Below are 22,482 nucleotides of genomic sequence, written 5' to 3'. Positions count from 1 at the left end.
GGCGTAGCTTGTTGAATTTGGACCATGTTTCTTGTGGCTAAACATGGCGTAACTTAGCTTACGCAGGGCGTAATTGTGGCAGATCAAAACCCTAATTCTTTGGTTTTAAGCCCCATTTAAGGGCTCTAACTTCAGATAAACCCTCTCATAACCAACCTCTATCACCTAAGATCATTCCTTGAGAAACCCTAGCCTCCTCTTGCTTATTTTGAGCATTGGCATCTTTTATGAGCTTATTTCTCCATTATAAGGTTGAATCTTGAAGAACAAGGTGTTTGTAAAGTGCATGAAAGAAGGATTCGAGTATAGATCCAACAAGGTTGCTTCATTTCTGGACCATTGTGAGTAAAAAGCTTCTATCTTGCTCGTTGATTTCTTAGATCTTGTTATTGGTCATTTTATCACTTTTTGGCCCTTTGATTTAGTGTTTTGGGATTTGAGACAACCCCAACACCTTTTGAGCTATATGAAACACTTTTGGGACTTATTGGACTTGGAAAGTTGTCCCTTGGTGCTTGTTCTTTAAGCCATGGATGCGGTGTTAGCATTTTTGGTCATTTAAGTGCATAAAGTTTAGATCTTGCTTGATGAGAGTTTCTTAACGAGTAAAGTTGGAAACTTTATCCATTAAGACACTATAAACGTCCATATTTGAAAGTTTGAGGGTTTGGCTTTCTACATTAAGAGCTTAATAGAAGTTTTTCGGATCAGGGGAATTATGCAGGATGTAATCTAATTACGCATGATGTAGCTCTACGCAGGACGTAGAACTATTACGCATGGCGTATTCTGGCTGAATGTTCACTTTTGACTTTGTGACCGTTGACCGTTGACTTTGACAAGTTTGACTTAAGGTAAATGGGGAAATTTGATTAGTAGATTTGTAACGTCCCAAAAATACAGGTAAAATTTTTGTTTTAAATTCATTCAAAACATACGATACTCATATCAAAATAGTCAAAGTGTATCATAACAACATGTTATCAAAGTACAAATTCCCAAAATCTCAAAATACGAAAACCATAAGGTGATGCGGTATGATCAGGCCGGGCCCTTCCTTGTTGAACTGGAAGTACCTGAAACATAAACTAAAAACTGTAAGCATAAAGCTTAGTGAGTTCCCCCCAAATACCTCATACAATACAAATATACAACTAAGCATATCTGGCTGCTTGCATTCCCCTCGGTCTATTCCAACTGGATACTGTCAAGCATATATGGGTGCTTGCAATCCCCTTCGGTCTATTTCAACCAAATACTGTCAAGCATATCTGGGTGCTTTCAATCCCATTCGGTCTATTTCAACTAGATACCGGGTCTATTTCATCCCTACCACTACCATATAATATCATATCAAAGAATCACAGAGTCATCAAGCAAACACATGCTTAACTGACAGTTGTCACAAAGTCAACCATCATACTACAACATAAACTAGTGGGTCAGCATTGGTACCTTCGACCCATAAATACAATGAAGGAAACTCACCTCAGACTGAAGGTATCAAATCGCACTCAGCGGATGACTCGCGAAATCCTTTCCCTAAGGCGCAAGTATAAAACCCTAATTAGAAATATGGCCAACATTCTAACCCAAAAGTCCAAACCTTAATTCTTCACTTAAGGAAAAAAGGGTTTCTTTACCCTTGCCTCATTGGGCCTACCTCCCACCAAAAAAAATCCATACAAGTCCGAAAAGGCATCCAAGCCAAACTACAAGGCCTTTAAGGCCTAATATGGCCCAAGAGCACCCAACATGGCCTAAAAATGTCTTGCTACAACAGGTGGGATTGAGGCCCAATCCTAAACAATTCAAAAGTCCAACAAGACTCGAGCCCAAAAATCTATTAACTCCGCAGACTGCGTACGCACGACGTACATGGCTCGTACCCCCGGCGTATGCTGATGATCCGGAATTGGGGTACTGACCTAGTATGCACATCGTACTCTAGAGTATGCCCGACGTACTGATCAGTCAGTCCAAAATTGCACCCATGTGTTAATCCATTAAGCTCTAACGTCCAAAACTTAGATCCAAGCTCATAATAATGTCTTAAGCCATAAAGTTGCAAACTTTATGCTCTTGCATGCCTTATAGGTACTCAAACCATGAATTAAGCCCTCTAACTCTCTTAGGGGGTCACCAACACATGCATGGTTGAGTCTTAACCTTCAAGATACCATTTTTATGACTTCATGCACTCCCAAGAGTCCAAAAGGACAACTCAAATGGCTTGGAGTAGCCCATACTCCATTAGACCAAGTTATGGGACCAAAAGATGCTAAAATCATCCCTATACCTAGATCTAAGCTTAGAATGAACATGTTTTAGACTATATACCTTCAATAGGCTAGAAATGATGCACAAACTCTAGATCTACAAGCTCTTTCTTCTCATTTGCTTCTCCTCAAGCTTCTTTCTTCTTCAAAACCACAAAAGAACACCCAAACACTCTATGTAAGCTCAAAAATGCACTCAAGATGGCTAGGGTTTCGAGATTAGCACTAAAAGGAAATGGAGGCTGAAAGGGTGATGCACTTGAAGGACTTAATGATCATAAATAGGATGCAAACCCTAAAAATTAGGGTTTTCCCTTGGCTTGAGTACGCCCAACATACGCATGGGTACGACGAGTGTACGTCGGGATCGCCCCGATAACGCACATGCAAGGAGTACGTCGTGCCATCGTACTCACGGACCCTTCACCACCTTTTAATTGGATTAGATAGAATGATAGATTAATTTCATACATGGGGACTCGGGCGCTACAATTCTACCCCACTTGAATCAGACTTCCTCCTCGAAGTTCGCTACCGAAAATAACTATGGGTAATGCTCCCTCATCTCGTCCTCCGACTCCCACGTCCATTCTGAACCCTTGTGGTGTTGCCACTGCACCTTTACCAATTTATCAACCTTGTTCCTCAAGGTCTTCATCTTCTTGTCGAGGATCGCTACCGGTCTCTCAATGTAGTTCAGACGATCATCCACCTGAATATCCTCCAAAGGAACCATTACGGAATCATCAACCAAACGTTTCCGTAGCTGAGAGACGTGAAAACTACTATGAATCTAACTGAGTTCCTCCAGAAGATCCAACTGATACACTACCCTACCCACTCGGGCTACAACCCTGAAAGGACCGATATACTTGGGGCCCAGCTTGCCCCACTTCCTGAATCGGATGACACCTTTCCAAGGTGAAACCTTCAGGAGAACTATATCCCCGACCTGAAACTCTAGGTCTGATCGGCGCTTGTCGGCATAGCTCTTCTGCCGACTCTGAGCTGTCTGAAATCTACTCCGAATCCGCTGAATCAACTCGGTAGTCTTGAGTACCACTTTGGTACTCCCCATGACACGCTGACCGACCTTACCCCATCATATCGGGGTCCTGCATTTCCTCCCATAGAGCATCTTAAAATGAGGTCGATCGATGCTAGCGTGATAGCTATTGCTATACGAAAATTCCGTTAATGGAAGATACGTATCGCAACTACTGCCGAAATCCAGAACACACGCCCGTAGCATATCCTCCAACGTTTGGATTGTTCGCTCGCTATGACCACCAGTCTGCGGGTGAAAGGCCGTGCTGAAATGCAGACGAGTACCCAACTCCTTGTGAAACCTTTTCCAAAACCTGGAAGTGAACCGGACATCCCTGTCTGATACTACTGAAAACGACACCCCATTCCGTGCCACGACCTCCCTGATATAAATGTCAGCGAACTTCTCCACAGAGATACTCTCCTGAATCGGAATAAAGTGCGCACTCTTGGTTAATCGATCCACGATGACCCAAATCGAATCCACTTCGCGCGCTGCCCGACGCAACTTCGTAAGAAAATTTATGGTAATCTCTTCGCATTTCCAAATGAGAATGTCTAACAGCTGTATCTTTCTGTGAGGCCGCTGATGTTTGGCCTTGACTTTCTTGCAAGTCAAGCACCTCTCCACAAACCAAGCTACGTGCCACTTCATATAGGGCCACCAATAATCAAGACGAAGATCTCTATACATCTTCGTCGCCCCGGGATGAATGAAGAATATCGATATGTGCGCCTCCTCCATCAGAACCTGACCCGAACCTCCCCAATAAGCAACCCACACTCTCTGATGGAGATTCAATAAACCCCGACTATCATAATCGAAGGAAGCCACCTGGCCCACTATGCGCTCACTCTTTCGGTGCTCTTCCTTCATAGCCTCGACCTAAGCCTCTAGAATCTGCTCCAAGAGTAGGAGTAATCACTGTCATCCTCATACATATATCCCTGATCGGAGCAGCGGCTGCCTTACGGCTGAGAGCATCGGTCACCACATTGTCCTTCCCCGGATGGTAAAGGATCTCACGATTATAATCCTTCACCACATCCAACCAAAAACGCTGCCTCATATTCAGATTCGGCTGATCCATCAAGTACCTCAGGCTCTTGTGATCTGTGTAGATAGTACAACGGACCCTATAGAGGTAATGTCTCCAAATCTTGTGGGCGAAAACCACAGCCCCCAACTCCAAATCATGCATCGGATAATTTGCCTCATGAGGCTTCAGCTGCCTCAAAGCGTAAGCAATAACGCAACCCCTCTTCATCAAAACCATGCCTAATCCCATGATAGAAGTATCACAATAAACCACGAAATCATTAACACCCTCCGGTAGGGTCAGAATCGGTGCCTCGTATAGTCTCTGTCTCAGGGTCTCAAACACTGCCTGCTACTCAGGCCCCCAGCGAAAAGTGGCAGTCCTCTTCGTCAGTCGAGTCAGAGGAACCGCTATCTTGGAGAAATCTTGAATGAGTCCTCGATAATAACCTACCAACCCAAGGAAACTCCGAATCTCAGATGGAGACCACAGAATCTCCTGTTGGATTAATGTCTAAGTCCATAACTATAATTGGTAAGACTTGACCCGACCCGGCATGGTCCATTTGGGTTGCATGGCATCATGCATTTGGATAGACTATAATGAGAGAAATAACACTTAAGGTTGGTTAATATATTATAAGTTCTAATATATTAATAAGGTTATTTAATTAGTATTGATCAAGAATTAATTTGGAATTAATTAAGTGATCAAAAGGAGACTAATTAAATATATGGGTTGATTGTGTAAATCATTCATTCTTATATATGTGGGCTTGTGATCCAAGATTCCTTATGTTGGACTAAGTCCATGGGGTGACCCATGGATACTCCATGGAGGTTAAAATCCATGGAGCATAAGGAATGGGTAAAGTTATGAGTTACATGGTGTAACCCTAATAGCCACCATATAAAAGAATCCCATGGCTCAAGAAATCGTGCACTAATGTGTGAGTGTGAGGGCTAGACGATTTCAAGGAGTGTTCAAGTTTCTCTCAAGTTATTCCAAGTGTATTTGGTGTTGTGTGAACCATTTGAGGTGTCACACTTGGGGCACTAGGCACTCAAGCTTCATGAAGACATTCTACATCAAAGAGGTATGTATTCTATCATGTTATATTTATTATTTTGTATGCTAGATTAGGATAATACCTTGGATGTTCATAATTGTATGTATAATAGAGAAAACATAGATCCAAGCTATTTAGGGTTGCATGTACACTTAGGAGTGTTAGAATGCTCATAACCCAACAGTGGTATCATAGCCTAGGCTTGTTTTCTTGTTATACTTGCAAAAGTAGCTGAAAAATCGAGTTGGATGCATATATTCGATTGTTTTGGTTGGAATTGGACTAGGAACATTACCCTAAGATGTTTTTGGACTTATAAACTTGTTTTTGATGTGGTAATGTTCATGCTAATCCAATTTCTAAGATAATTGTCATAATTTCAAGATTTGTATTAGTTTGTATGTTCATGCTAATTTCTTGAAGATTGATGATTTGAATTATCTTGTTCTTATGAGGTTCTTAGATTAATAGAAAAGTTGTGTGAAATAGTTGTTTTCAATCCATTTTAATCTAAGAGTTGATTCCAAAGTGTGTTTTTGTAACTTGTCCTCAAGTTATATGAAAAGTCACATTTAAGAATCATAAAACTCATAAAAGTTGGCAAAGGTTACAAAATGAAGAGTCTAGTTCTAATTAAATGGTTTTATGACTCCATAACTTGTCCTCAAGTTATGGAGGTTCAAGAGTCTCTTCATTAAATTAAAAAAAAAAGTGTAACCTTAATTAGTTCCATAAGTTACAATAAAAAAAAAGTTATTTTTTTTATTAATTAGTTTAAAGTCTTCCATAACTTGTCCTCAAGTTATGGAACTTGAAGAGTTTTTTTTTTTTTTTTTTTTTTTTTTTTTTTTTTTTTTTTTTTTAATTAAAACTACTTTAAACTTATAAGTTATGGAATTAATTAGTTTTGAATAGTTTCAAAACTTGCCCTCAAGTTTTGGAATTTTAAAAGTTTTCACTTATGAATACTTTAATTCCAAGTTAGCCTTTAGAATTTGAAAAGTTAAAATTCAACCCTTATACTTTATAATATTATAAGTTAATAATATTTATATATATATGTATAAGAGTAAAGTCAGTCTTACCGTTAGGAGGCCTCATTCACGAAGCCGGTCTATAAGGGGGGTATAAGGTTACTGCCTATAAAATGGCAGTTTAATGGGTGTCCACTCTCACCCACCGCTTCCTTGACTGGTGGAGGGTCGTTAGCCGAACGGGTAGGACAAGGACTATAATTCTCCTTTCATTAAAAGTATTAATGATAAATACTAAGTAACTAAACTCTTATTAATACCCAATCTTAGTTACTTAGGAAAATGTGAATTTGGTGCTAACCCATGAAATTACACTTTGCACTTTGCTTAAGTCGTTAGTGGAGCGTGTGTGGTTAACCGACACACTAACCTGGACTTAACAAGGTAGGCAAAGGGTAACTTAATATTTATCATAGTATCGGTGGAGCGTGTGTGGTTAACCGGCACACTGATTAAGGGGTAAATATTAAGGGTACCAAGTATATTTGCATGGTTATTCACACCTTGTTTTGTGATCCTCGGCATCCCAGTCACAAAACCTGAAGGGCACACTCGAGATTGAAACATGCCTTTGAACAGTTCAATGAATCTCAAAGATCTAGGACTTTCAAATCCAATTAAAACCTAATAAATTATTTCGTTTTTCATGGTGGAAATTGGTGAATCGTCATTCACCTACCTTCAAATATTTTATAGCTTGGATTACGGCATCCCTCTTCTAAGTTATAAAATAGTTTGTTGGGTCCTAGCCTTAATATTTCATATTGGGTGTCATATTAAGGACTTTAAATCAACTATCTTGAATATCTCCCAAAAAGATGTCTGGTCTAGACATTTATGATCTTCCCAAATCTCTTGAAACAAGCTTTCCTAAATGAAGATGATGTCCCATGGATATCATACTTCTTTCACCTCCTCCAATTATTCTCCCTAACCCACAAGTTCCTAAAAAGTTTAAGGTCACTCAAGCCCTATTGGCAAGGCAAGGTCTAGGTGTGATCACATCTTGGAGATGTAGTCACATATTGACAAGCCGGGAGAGTTGGGTGTCAAAGTCTTGAGAAAGTTGGTGGCTCAACTACTTTCTAAGTCACATAGTGAGTTCTTTTGGGAATCCTATGAAATAGACTAAGACAAGACCCTTAATGATCTTATCTATTTGCTAAGATCAACTTCCTAAAACGCTATGGACATTGACAATGATGACATTGGATATCCAGTAAAGCTCTCTCTTCCCAATGGAAAGGGATCGGCCATAGTCAACTCGGTTGACCCAATGGTAAAGAGAGAGGCGAAGTCTGAGATAGTCCCATTATCAAGGGTCCATAGGTAACTATTGCCAAAGGAAGGGGCATTGGTTACGAAGCTGCCAAATTTACCTAAGGATGTTAAAGTCAATAAGTTTGGCTCTACTTCAGGTAAAGTCCACTGTCTAACTATATTAAGTACATGCTGATTCTGATCGCGAAGATGGATTTCAATCGCATGGTCCGGTGATCAGAATTTTGGGCTATTACTTAAGAGTTATGATATTTATATTGCTTAGGAATAGATAACAACAAGGTTTTCATATGGATTGTAAGGATAAGTTTTTCCTTAAAGTTTTAAAATAAAAGAAAAAGGTTTTGATTTTATTTATTTTAAGTATCCTTACAATGGCATTTGTGAAAAGTTGTTGCTTATAAGATTCCTTTGATAACAATATTGGAAAAATGGATTTGATTCTTTCGGTTGTGGTAGTGTCTAATATTACCAAATAAGGAAAGATTCTCATCACCCAAGGTTCAATTGGACCGAAACTTGGAATCATGCAAGTTGTATAGTATGATGAATGAGAACTTTCAGCTTGGAAAATTAAGACTAATTCCTTATGTGAATAAGGAAAGGACTAAGGGATCGAGTACACATTCTTGTGCACTGGTCAAGTCCACCACAAAAGATCAAGAAGACTATTTGTCATGATTTACTTAAGTTCAGTAAATATGGTTATACTTATAAGTTTAAGTATAAGTCTGTAGCATTGGAGAAGTTTCAATGTGAGACAGAACGAATAAGAAGAATCAAAGTATGGCAGAAAGATAAAAGTTTCTCAAATCTGAAAAGATGGGAGAGTACTTTAGTATCATGTTTATGATCATCTTAATGATTAAGATACCATATCACAATTGGTCCTCTAAAGTCATCTTAGTGCATTGTTATGACTAAGAAGAGGAGTCATGAATTGTTGAAATGGTTAAATCAAAAAGATGAGTCATACTTCGTTCCAAAACAATTCTTAGAGTCATACTCCAAGATTGTAACTTGAGTGACATATCTTAAAGAGGGTTTGTTAACACTAGTCAAATGTAAGAGTAAAAGGTTATCTACTCTTGTACATTTGAAATTGGTAAGTTGTGATGTTTTGGATAAAACAGAGACCAACTTAGGCTAATTGTGTAAAGTGTTAGTCTTGATAAAGAATTCGCACTATCTCTTGAATATTTGATAAGGGAGTCTTATATGTCAAGAGGACAGTGGGAGTCTTAAAGCTCTTGAAAGTTTCAAGACTTAATCAAGAATAAAACCTAAAGTCCTTCACTAGCACACGACTTGAGGTTTATAACCTATCGTGTTGAAATTTTTGTGCCTATTCAAGTTGGTTTTGCATAGGAGTTCTGAGAGTTCTCAATTGGTTGCACAACTACTTGGAAGCAATGGCAGGCACCTGAGCTGCCAAATGGCAAGAATTTAAGATTGCACAAGTTTAATCAATATGAGTTTGGATTTGTCACTAACCTTGTCTTGTGATTATGGTTTTGACAAATTCACATGGATAAGAACACATACACTATTAAATCTAAGTGTCATAAGGTTTCTCTCCGATTCATGAAAATGATGGTGAGGAAACACTTTCACTAAGTAGATTTTAGCTAGATAGCAATTGTGATATTTGCATTCTCAAAGTCGTTAGTGGAGCGTGTGTGGTTTACCGGCACACTAACATGGACTTGTGAGAAGTGGCAAAGGTCTAAACAATTGAGACTATGATTACGACATCCCTTTTCATAGTTCTAAAATTGTTTAGACACACATGTGAGCTATCTAAGAGAGGTGTATGATTTTGATAAAGTTTTATCAAAACAATCTAGTATCAGAAATCTGAACTTTGGTAAGAAAGTTAGCTGATTTCTGAGTACATGTCAAAGCTAGTGGGAGCATAAGTGTTATGCTAATAATCATCATGTTAGTGGGAGCATGATAATTATGACAAAGGTTGCAAGTTAGCAATGTTAATTATAGAAAACAAAAGTTTCAATTCGTGAGGTTGCAGGGGTTGAAAAAGTTGTTTTGCTATAATTAAGGGAGAGGAAATTATACTTCATTTCAATTCTAAAAAGCTTAGATTGAGATTTTAATCGTATTTAATCAAGGATATATATATGAATTTCATGTTGGAATGGCTCAACATAAGGAAATTCTATATATGGGTCCATTATTTGCGTTCTAAAATTCGATTATGATTACGGCATCCCTTTTCATAATCTGAATTTTGAGAACTTGGCAAATTGAAATGGAAATATTATAGCAAAAGACTGGTTTAGTCTTTATGTGAGACATCATGAATCGTGTCCCATATGCTTCGGATATAGGATCGATTACATGTGCTATATTCATCCTTTCTAAAATTTTCCAAATGCCTGGGGCATTATGAAGGGAAAAGGTCTAGAATTGGATATGACTAAAATGATTAAGCAATTGTCGAGGACAATCTAAGGTTTACCAAAGATTGCTTGCTTAAGGACAGTTGGAAGTATAATGTTAATTCTGGAAGGACCATATTGACATAATCTGTAAGGAGGCAACTCTTGTTCAGAAGTGATAGTCAAAAATGGAATATGGAAATGTTTCAAAGTTAGAAATTATTCAATCTGTGTAAGATTAGGAAACTTAATGAAAGAAGGATGTTTCCAAGGAGCTGATCTCCTTTGGAATGCTCTGTAATGATTGTTGTCAAGTCTTTCTGACTTTGTGCATAATCATTAAGAGGATCAATGCATATAAGTTTAGAATCTAACAGATTTCAGTAAATGGCATGAATTTGGAATTCTTGCATTTGTAGTAAGGATTTGGGACTGTGAATAGAGGATCATTGGAGTGATGTTCAATTGATCTATTTTACAAAGTAAAGATCATAGACAAACATAGTATGCATACTTGGTGTATGGCATGACTAGTGTTTAGAAAACATAGTGTACATGCTTGGAGCATGGGACAACTATTGTTTTAAATTCAAGTATAAAGTTGATAAAACCGAAACAATGAATAATGAGTAATCAGTATGGTGATAAATAAAAGTGTTTATTTATATTCATAGGGTTTGATACCATATTTGATTCATTTATTCTTGTGTTTCACTTTGCATGTTTTGACTTCCAGAATAACTAAGTCGCTCTTCCTGAATGATTAAGTTATTCAAACCATCCATAGTCGGTCATATGTTGGAAGTAGATATGAATCAAGACTGTCATGGGTTGGTTTGTAGAGGTCCAAGTTGGTGGACAAAGTGGTGCTACAACACTCATGAGTGCTCATAAGTTCTGAGTATTGGATTCAACCCGCACTCATTTGAATCACTTCATGGATTTTATCACGAGTGATCATGAGACGATAATATCTTATATTCTTCAAACCTAGAGATATGAGTTGTTACTATGAGTTGGTTATACATTGATTGCACGAAAACACATTGGTAACTCGATGTTATAAAACGTGCCTTTGTGTATGATTCAACAAGTAGTAGAACAAGCCATATGAGTCGAAGTTTATCCATTCCTTTTACCTTCGGGATAAAAGCGATATCTGTGGGCCCCTCGATGATTTAAAGATGATACATGTGAGTGCTTGGCCAAGCCAGGACTGATTTGATTTGTTCAATCAGTCAGTCATCATGAATCGGAAATCGGAAAACAACAAATGGACAGAGAGAATGATTGATAATCCATGTCTCAGTCCATATGATATCTAGAATGGAGGAATATATGATCCCTTATCTAATGGACAAGTCATTGACAAAGGTCAGAGTTCATCGACAAGGTCAGAGTTCGACAGAAGCTTTTGAGAGCTACGATTGCTGATCGGTTCCTGAAGTCATACGCAATAATAGTTTTAGACTTATCCAAGTGGGAGACTTTTGGATTAATGTCTAAGTCCATAACTATAATTGGTAAGACTTGACCTGACCCGGCATGGTCCATTTGGGTTGCATGGAATCATGCATTTGGATAGACTATAATGAGAGAAATAACACTTAAGGTTGGTTAATATATTATAAGTTCTAATATATTAATAAGGTTATTTAATTAGTATTGATCAAGAATTAATTTGGAATTAATTAAGTGATCAAAAGGAGACTAATTAAATATATGGGTTGATTGTGTAAATCATTCATTCTTATATATGTGGGCTTGTGATCCAAGATTCCTTATGTTGGACTAAGTCCATGGGGTGACCCATGGATACTCCATGGAGGTTAAAATCCATGGAGCATAAGGAATGGGTAAAGTTATGAGTTACATGGTGTAACCCTAATAGCCACCATATAAAAGAATCCCATGGCTCAAGAAATCGTGCACTAATGTGTGAGTGTGAGGGCTAGACGATTTCAAGGAGTGTTCAAGTTTCTCTCAAGTTATTCCAAGTGTATTTGGTGTTGTGTGAACCATTTGAGGTGTCACACTTGGGGCACTAGGCACTCAAGCTTCATGAAGACATTCTACATCAAAGAGGTATGTATTCTATCTTGTTATATTTATTATTTTGTATGCTAGATTAGGATAATACCTTGGATATTCATAATTGTATGTATAATAGAGAAAACATAGATCCAAGCTATTTAGGGTTGCATGTACACTTAGGAGTGTTAGAATGCTCATAACCCAACATCTCCCACCTCATCACAGCCTCGACCTTGGCCGGATCGACTAGAATACCATTTTGGTTGACAAGGTTCCCCAGAAACTGCACCTCGCGCAATCAGAACTCACACTTGGAATACAGTCTCTCCCTCCTCAGTGTCTCCAACACCTCCCTCAAGTACTTGTCATGCAGCTCCTGGGAAGAATAGAACAGGATTTCGTCGATGAATATAATCACAGACCGATTCAACATCGGTCAGCACACGTGATTCATTAGGCCCCTGAACGTGGTTGGAGCATTGGTGAGCCCAAAGGGTATCACCACGAACTCGTAATGACCATAACGAGTCCAAAAGGTTGTTTTCTGCATATCATCCTCTATGACCCTCATCTGATGATAAACCGAATGAAGATCAATCTTGGAAAACCACGATGCACCCTGAAGCAGGTCAAACAAATCATCAATCCTCGGGAGTGGACAACGGTTCTTCACCGTTAGCTTATTCAGTTCCCAGTAGTCAACACACATCTGATGCGACCTATCCTTCTTCTTCACAAACAGGATCGGCTCTCCCCAAAGAGAACTACTCGGTCGAATGAACCCCTTGTCTTACAGCTCATACAGCTGTGTAGACAACTCATGCATCTCTGGTGGAGCTAACCGATATGGTGCTTTGGCTATCGGAGCCGCACCAGGAACCAAGTCAATCTGGAACTCCACCTGCCTCTCCGGAGGCACTCTAGGAAAATCCTCCGGAAACACATCCGGATACTCTCGTATAATCGACACATCATCTACCATCGCCTTACCCTTCTCACGGGTATCCATAAGATAGGCGACGAAACCAGAACAATCTTGATGAGAATAGCATCTGGCCCTAGCGGCTGAGCATAAGACCGGCCCGCGCTGAGCGCCCTCTCCATGGACCTTCAACTCTCCCCCATTTGGGGTACGAACATGCACCATCTGATGCTCATAATCAATCATCGCCTCATTGGGGCTCAGCCAATCCATCCCCACTATAACCTTGTTCCCGCACAAAGGAATGGGAACCAAGTCGATCGGATACCACTCGCTGAACATCTCTAAAACATAATCTCGATGAACCCTCGATGCCCGGACCGATCGATCATCCGCAATTTCAGCCTCTAATGGACAATCCAACTCTCCCAGAGATCCGAAAAACATGTTGCTGAGCGTAAGAGATAGGAAAGATCGGATAGCGCCCGAATCAAACAATATCAAAATAGAGATACCGTTAACACGGAACGATCCTAAAACAAAACACAAAAATATAAGCAGAGAAATAAACATAAATAAAGAGTTTAGGAGAAGAGACATAATCGTCTTGTCGAAGTTGTAGCAACCCGAACCACCCGCTCTGCAAACCCCATCATGTGACCTGACGCATTTGCCACAACGGTTCTGGCCCTGCTGGTGCTTCGACCTAGAGTCAAACTCCTGGGGTTTCTTCGCCAAAACCCCAACCGTCTGCCCATATTCCCCCTTCCTCTTCCCTATGTGCTCCAAATCAATCTCTCACTCCCGTACCCTCGATATCATGTCATCCAAAGTCGGGCAAGCGGAAAAACTAACAAACTCCCTGATGTCAGATCTAAACATATCATGGTATCGGATCTTCCGCATCTCCTCATCAGCCGCATATTAGGGTACCAACAAACCTCTCTCTCCCTGAACTTGGTGGTGATCTCCGCCACAGTCTCAGTCGTCTGCCTCATATCAAGAAACTCCCTAGCTAACTGTTTCACCTTAACAGCTGGTGCAAACTTTGATCGAAACCAGGTCACAAAATCTGGCCTAGTCATGGCCTCAATGGTTGGGGCTCTCAAAGTATAGCCGGTCTGCTCCCACTAATATCGGGCTCGCTCCCTCAAACATCCTGCATCGAACCTCACCTTCGACCCCTCGGGGCAGAAGCTCGTCATATGAGCACACTCAATGTAAGCTATCCAATGTCTGGCTGCGATGAGGTCCTCCACCCCAAAGAAATCTGGTGCCCCACATCCCCTGAAATCCTTGAAGGAGAGAGTGTGGGCCCCAGACTGGCTAGTAGCCAGATCAACCCTAAAGATTCGAAGGCTATCCTCCATCAGCTTGATGATACCATCCTTGATCGACCTGAACATCATCGGGGTCGCATCAAGGATGCCTCTAGGAACCTCAGATGCAGTGAACTCATGTAGCCTCTCATTAATTGGTTCGGTGCTCGTGTCCAAACCAGATCCAGATCATGAACCCCGACTCCATGACGTGTCACCACCATACTGAAACATAACCACATAAACAATTAGCAAACACACCAAGTTCCCTAGATTCATCGTGGTCGTCCTGGTCTCGAGTATAAATCATGTGCTTTCAGTAGTACGGGCCCAATACTACATTCCACACCTATTTATACCTTCCTCAAGGACCACCCCGATTCCTCCAAGTCGCTCTTCCCAACTAGTACATTCCTCATACTATAAGGCGTCCTACACACCAATGCATCTCTCATGGATTTCCTAGGACTACCTTCCTCACCCCTCTCTGCTATCAACTGCAGAAGGAAGTTCCACTAATACTACCTAACTACTACATAAACACAATTACATACTACCAATACTAGATAATTCTTCGAATGACAGGTCCTACGCTACAACATGTTGGACTCAAACAAGAGTTGCGCAATAGAGTTAAACCTATCCTTCTAAAATTATCCAATCACAATAATATGTAATCCAACAAATTCATCCACTAGTTAGTTAGTACCAATAGAATTTCCTAAAGCACAAAGCATTCAACATTCGAGCATCAGGCAATTCAAATTAGAACATAACATATACATGCCATCCTAACAAGTAACTGATCTAATACTAGCATGCAAATTTATAAGCTCATATAAGTAGGCACATAAAGGCATCTCTCCTAGCATTCTATCATGCAATTATGAGAAAATCCTTAACCCCTAATCTATAATGAAATTCTCATATAATAGCGTAAAACATATAACATGTATGGGTATTTTGGTAAGACTTACACGAGCTCGGTTGATTGCACGCATCACATCCCTTTTTCTTTTATAAAAATCCTTTGATTAAAATGTTACGTTTTGGAAAATCTACCAAACCCTCGATATGAATCCAGGAACACCCAAGAGTATGCCTGAATCCCTCAAACCAAGGTTCTGATACCAACTTGTAACGTCCCAAAAATACAAATAAAAATTTCGTTTTTAAATTCACTCAAAACATACGATACTCATATCAAAACAGTCAAAGTGTATCATAGCAACATGTTATTGTTGGATATAGTGTGTAAGTCCATAACTTTATTTGGTATGTACTTGACCCGACCCGGCATGGTCCATTTGGGTTGCATGGCATTGCAATACTTGGATAGACTAAATGAGAGAATAAGGCACTTATGATTATTAATATATTATAAGTTCTAATATATTAATAATAGTATTATTTAATTAGTATTGATCAAGTATTAATCTAGTATTAATTTGGTGATCAAAGTGAGACTAATTAAATATATAGGGTTGATTATGACAATCATCAATTCTTTTATGGTGGATTAATGATCCATGGTTTATGGGTTTGGTTATAACCATATGGAGCTCCATGGATAGTCCATGGGAGTTACAAACCCATGGGTCATGGGAAATCAAGAATCATGACAATTAAGGGCATTCATGTGTAAACCCTAATTGTGACAACACTATAAAAGGAACCCTATGGCTAGCAAAATGATGACCTAGTGGACATAGTGTTACTAGAGAGGGCATAACCGATTTTGAGTGCTAGAAGTATTCTCTCAAGTTATTCCAAGTCTTGTGGTGTTGTGTGAAGCATTTGAGGCACAACATTTGGGGTGCTAGGCTCACAAAGTCTTGAAGGAATCCAAGCAAAAACAAGGTATGTATTTCTACTAGTTTTTATGTTTTATGTAATCCCCATGCCATGCTAGTTAGGAAATAACCTTGAAAAAGAAATTTGCATGTATATAGAGAAAACATAGATTCAAGGTTATTAGGGTTGCATGTACACTTAGGAAGTGTTAGAATGCTCAAAAAACCCATCAGTGGTATCAGAGCCAGGTTTGTTTTCTGTATACTTGATGCAAAACTGCTTAAAAATCGAAAATTCTGCATTCTGGCGACTGGACTCGCCGAGTCCATGGGGAGGACTCGCCGAGTCCATGAACAAATTCATTCTACTCGCCGGGTAGAATAATGCACTCGGCGAGTAGGAGCGTGTTGGCCAGTTTTTTCGAGTTTTGTTGCTGGAAATGGATTAAGATCATTATCCCAATCTGTTTTGGACTTGTAAAATCTGTTTTTCAAAATGATAATGATTATGTTAACCCATTTTACATGACTTTTATCAATTTTCAAGTATTGTATATGTTTATATGATTTTCTTGAAATTGTTTGATATGAATATTTGTTCTTATGAGTTTTTAGAAGATCATAGGAATTTTGTGTAACTTACATGCTTGTTTAATTCATGATCTTAATGCTAATGATGGTGTCCATAACTTGTCCTCAAGTTATGGATAACCAAAAGTCACTTCTTTTAATTATGATTAAAGAACTAAAGAGGTTTCATAAAATGAAGAGTTTTCATTTTATGAACCATTAAAACTCATAAGTTACAAATTGAAGAGACTTGGAATAGTTTCAATTCTTGCCCTCAAGTTTTGGAATTTGAAAAGCCTTACACTTTAATTCCAAATTGAACTCTTAGAATTTTTTAAAGGTAAAATTCAAGTTTTATGGACTTCATTAAATTAATTAAAGTGTTTAATTAAAAGAGTTAATAATTCCATAAAGACATGGTTTAAGTTTAATTAAATTAAGTATAGTTTAATTAATAGATTAAACCACCAAGTATTTTAAATGTTTAAAATACACCCTTATACTATTATTATAATTTTAATTATATAGATATGTATAAGAATATGTCATTCTTACCGTTAGTAGGCCTCATTCACGAAGCCGGTCTATAAGGGGGTATAAGGTTGTTGCCTATAAAATGGTGACTTAATGGGTGTCCACTCTCACCCACCGCTTCCTTGATCGGTGGAGGGTCGTTAGCCGAACGGGTAGGATACGACTTTAAATACTCGTTAAAAGTATAATGAATTATAAAGTAACTATACATTATAAATTCCCAATCTTAGTTACTTTAGGAAAAATGTGAAAATGGTGCTAGCCCATAAAATTACACTTTGTACCTTACCAAGTCGTTAGTGGAGCGTGTGTGGTTAACCGGCACACTAACATCGACTAGTAAGAGTGGCAAAGGGTAACTTGACTTTATTATAGATCGGTGGAGCGTGTGTGGTTAACCGGCACATCGATTAGGTAATATTGTTGAGGGTACCAAGTCAATTTGTATGGTTATTCACACCTTGTTTGTGATCCTCGGCATCCCAGTCACAAACTTGAGAGGGCACAATCGAGATTCAAACATGCCATTGAAAGTTCAATGTATCTCAAAAGATCTAGGAGTTTCAAATCCAATTAAAACTTAATTATATTTTGTTTTTCATGGTGGAAATTGGTAAATCGTCATTTACCTACCTTTAACTATTTTATAATTTGGATTACGGCATCCCTCTTCCAGTTATAAATAGGTTATTGGGTCCTAGCCTTGATATTTCATATTGGGTGTTATATTAAGGACTTTAAATCAACTAACTTGAATTTCTCCCATTATAGATGTCTAGTTTAGACAGCTATGGTCTTCCCAAATCTTTAGGAAGAAGTTTTCTAATGAAGATGATATCCCGAATGGCAATCAAGGTGAAAGATCAATCCCTTTGTTATGTATTAGTGGGACTGGAAATCATATTTCACTTCCTCCACCTCCTCCAATAAATCTCCTTATCCCACAAGTTTCAAGACATGATAAGTTCTAAGTCACTCAATCCCTATTGGCAAACAAAGTCTATATGTGCTTAGGTCTTGGAGATTAAGTCACATATTGACAAGCCGGGAGAGTAGGGTGTCGGAGTCTCAAGGTAGCTGGCTGTTGACTTGGTCACTCCCTGATAACAGATCACGACATGACCCTTAATGATCTTACCTATTTGCTTGATGATGCTGAATCAGCAATGATTTGGAGCATTGGTAAAGCAAAATTTGATTGGAAGATCAACTTCCCAAACTTCCATGGACATTGAAAATGGTAACATTGGAAGTCCAGAAAAACTTTCTCTTCCCAATTGAAAGGGATTGGCCATAGTCAACTCGGTTGACCAAATGGTAAAGAGAAAGGCTAAGTCTGTGATAGTCCCATGTACCGTTTCCAAAGAGTCCATATGTTTCTGTTGCCAAAGGAAGGGCATTGGTTGCGAAGCTGCCAAATTTACCTAAAAGTCCATAAGGATAGTAAAGTCAAATGTTTGACTCTACTTCAGGTAAAGTCCATTGTCTAACTCTATTAAGTTTCTATTTTGAGATTCTTATTGCATGATGTGACTGGGTCACATGTTGATGTTTTAAGAATCAAAGAAAAGTGAAGAAACTTAAAGGAAGTATATGCTGATTCTGATCGCGAAGAGGGATTTTGATCGCATGGTTCGGTGATCAGAATTTTGAGCTATTACTTAAGAGTTGAGACATATTGCTTAGGAATAGATAACAACAAGGTTTTCATATGGGTTGTAAGGATAAGTTTTCCGCAAAGTTTTAAAATAAAGAAAAGTTTTGATTTTATTTTAAGTATCCTTACAATGGCATTTGTGAAAAATTGTTGATTATATGTTTCCATTAATAGCAATATTTGAAAATGGATTTGATTCTTTCATTTGTGGTAGTATCATAATTTACCAAATAAGGAAAGATTCTCATCGCCCAAGTTTCAGTTAGATAGAAACTTGGAATCATGCAACTTGTATTGTATGATGAATGAGAAGTTTTCGTCTTTGGGAAATTAAGACTAATTCCTTGTTCACATGTACATGTGAGTCAAGTGAAGGACTAAAAGATTGGGTACACTTGGTTGTGTGCTGGTCAGGTCCACCAAAAAAGGTAGATAAGATTATTCGTTATGATTTACTAAAGTTTAGTAAATATGGTTATGCTTACGAGTTTAAGTGTAATTCTGAAACATTGGAAAAGTTTCAATGTATGGCAGAATGAATAAGAAGAATCAAATAAGGCAGAAAGATAAAATTTTCTCCAATCTGAAGAGATGGGAGAGTACTTGTGTATTTTGTTTTATGATTATCTTAGTGATTATGGATCCATATCACAATTGATCCTCTAAGGACACCTTAGTGTGTTTGTTGCCTGAGGAGAGGAATCGTGAATTGTTGAAATGGTTAAATCAAAAGATAATTCATACTTCGTGCCAAAAACAAATCCTGGAGTTATACTCCAAGATTGTAACTTGAGTGACATAGTCTTTAGAAAGTTCATAACACTTGTCAAACGTAGAGTAAGATGTTTCCTATTCTTGTACATTTGAGATTGGTAAGTTGTGATGTTTTGGATAAAACAAAGACCAGCTAAGACCAATAGTGAGAAGTGTTTAACTTGATAAGAATCCGCACTAGATCTTGAATATTTGTTTTGTCAAGGAATGGTTCTTGACAAAGAGAAGTCTTATATGTCAAGAGGATAGTGGGAGTCTAAATGATTCTGAAATAGTTTCAAGAACTAAATCAATAGTTGTCTTAATCACTAGCCCACGACTTGAGGTTAGTAACCTATCGTGTTGACATATTCTTGTTTCTGTGTCTATTCCAGTTGAAAGTTGATTATGCTTGTGAGTTCTATGAGTTCTCAATTGTTTGCATAACAACCCGGAAGCAATGGTGGGCATTGTGCTACCAGGTGGCAAGAAATTAAGATTGCACAAGTTCAGTCCATATGAATTTGGAAGTGTCACTAACCTAGTCCTGTGATTATGGTTATGACAAATTCACATGGATAGGAACACATACACCATAAAATCTAAGTGTCATAAGGTTTCTCTTCGATTCATGAAAATGATGGTGAGGAAACGCTTCCACTAAGAAGATTTTAAGTAGATAGCGGTTGTGATATTTGCATTCTCATATAGTTAGTGGAGCGTGTGTGGTTAACCGGCACACTAACTAGTGAGAATTGCAAAAGGTTTAGACAAACATGTGAGCTATCTAAGGAAAGGTGTATGTTTTTGATAAAGACTTATCAAAGCAATCTACTATCAGAAATATGAACTTTGGTAAGAAAGTCAATAAAGTATTGATTTCTAGAAGTCCAGTTGATTTCTGAGTACATGTCAAAGCTAGTGGGAGCATAAAGTGTTATGCTGGTAATCATTATGCTAGTGGGAGCATGACGATTATGTTAAATATTGCAGGTTAGCAATGTTAATTATAGAAAACAAAAGTTTCAATTCGCCTTGAAAAAGTTGTTTTGCTATAATTAAGGGAGAGGATTTTATACTTCACTCCAATTCTACAAGCTTAGATTGAGAATTTAATCTACTTTAGTCAAGAATATATATGAATGTTATGTTGGAATGGTTTAACATAAGGAAATTCTATATATGTTGCGTTCTCAAAATTCGATTATGATTACGGCATCCCTCTTCATAGTTCGAATTATGAAAACATGGCAAATAAAAATTTTTATAGCATAAATCATGTCCCATATTCTTTGGGTATAGGTTTGATTACATGTGCTATAATATTCATCCATTCTAAATTTTCCAAATGCCTAGGGCATTAAGATGGAAAAAGGAATAGAACTGGAAATGACTAAAATGATTAAGCAAAGTTGTCGAGGACAATCTGAGGTTTACCAAAGATTGGTTGCTCATGGACAATTAGAAGTATAAAGTAAGGACCATATTGACATATTTTGAAAAGAGGCAACTCTTGTTCAGAAGTGATGGTCAAAATGGTAATATGGAATTGTCTCCATAGGTGGAAGTTATTCTTTGAATATGTGTAAGATTAAAGAACTTAATGCTAAGAAGGATGTTCAAAGGAATGTACTTTGAATTTGAGACTTCATTTCCATGGAATTGTTTTCCATTGGAATACTTTGTAATTTCTGTTGCCAAGTCTTTATGACTTCTGTGCATAGTCATTACAAGGGGATCATTGCATATAAGTTTAGAATCTAACAGATTACAGTAAATGGCAAGAGTTTGGTATTCTTTCATTTACAACAAGGATTGGAATTGTGAAATAAGCATCATTGGAATATTGTCAATTGATCTATTTCACAAAGAGAGGACCATATGTAAACATAGTATGCATACTTGGAGTATGGCATAATTGTTGTTTGGAAAACCATAGTGTACATGCTTGGAGCAAGGGACAACTAATGTTTTAATTCAAGCATAAAGTTGATTAATCGAAACATAAATAATGAGTAATCAATATGGTGCTTAAATAAAAGGTGTTTTATTTACACTCAAAGTGTTGGGGCCATATAAGATTAGTATTATTCTTGTGTTTCACTTTGCATGTTTTGACTTCCAGAATAATTATGTTATGGTATATATCATATTATTCAAACCATCCACAGTCAGTCATATGTTGGAAGTAGATATGAATCAAGACTGTCATGAATTTGGCTTGTATGATTTGTCTAAAGTGCTTTGGACAATGCAATGGTTGCTACAACATTCATGAGTACTCATAAGGGCTGAGTATTGGATTCAACCCACGCTCACTTGCATCACTTCATGGAATTTATCTCGAGTGATCGTGAGACGGTAATATCATATAAATCTTCAAACCTAGAGATATGAGTTGTTGACTATGAGTTAGTTATTCATTGATTGTACGAAAACGCATTGGTAACTCGATGTTATAAAATGTGCCTTTGTGAATAATTCAACAAGTAGTTAGTACAAGCATATCAGTCGAAGTTTATCTGTTCCTTCTAGAAATAGAAGCGATATCTGGGCCCCTCGATGATTTGGTTTTGATCTAAATACCGGGCCCGGTCAGAACCTAATTGATGTGTTCAATTTAGTTCTATGTCGAAACAAATCAGAGATCGAGAAACAAATGTTGGACAATAAGTAAGACCATGTTCCATGTGTTTGTCCGGCTGATATCATGAGAACAGAGGATTATATGATCACTTATCTTAAATGGCG

Source organism: Lactuca virosa, chromosome 9 (assembly GCF_052849685.1).
Source record: "Lactuca virosa cultivar CGN04683 chromosome 9, Lactuca_virosa_CGN04683_v6, whole genome shotgun sequence".
Lineage (NCBI taxonomy): Eukaryota > Viridiplantae > Streptophyta > Magnoliopsida > Asterales > Asteraceae > Lactuca > Lactuca virosa.
This window is presented reverse-complemented; position numbering follows the sequence as displayed.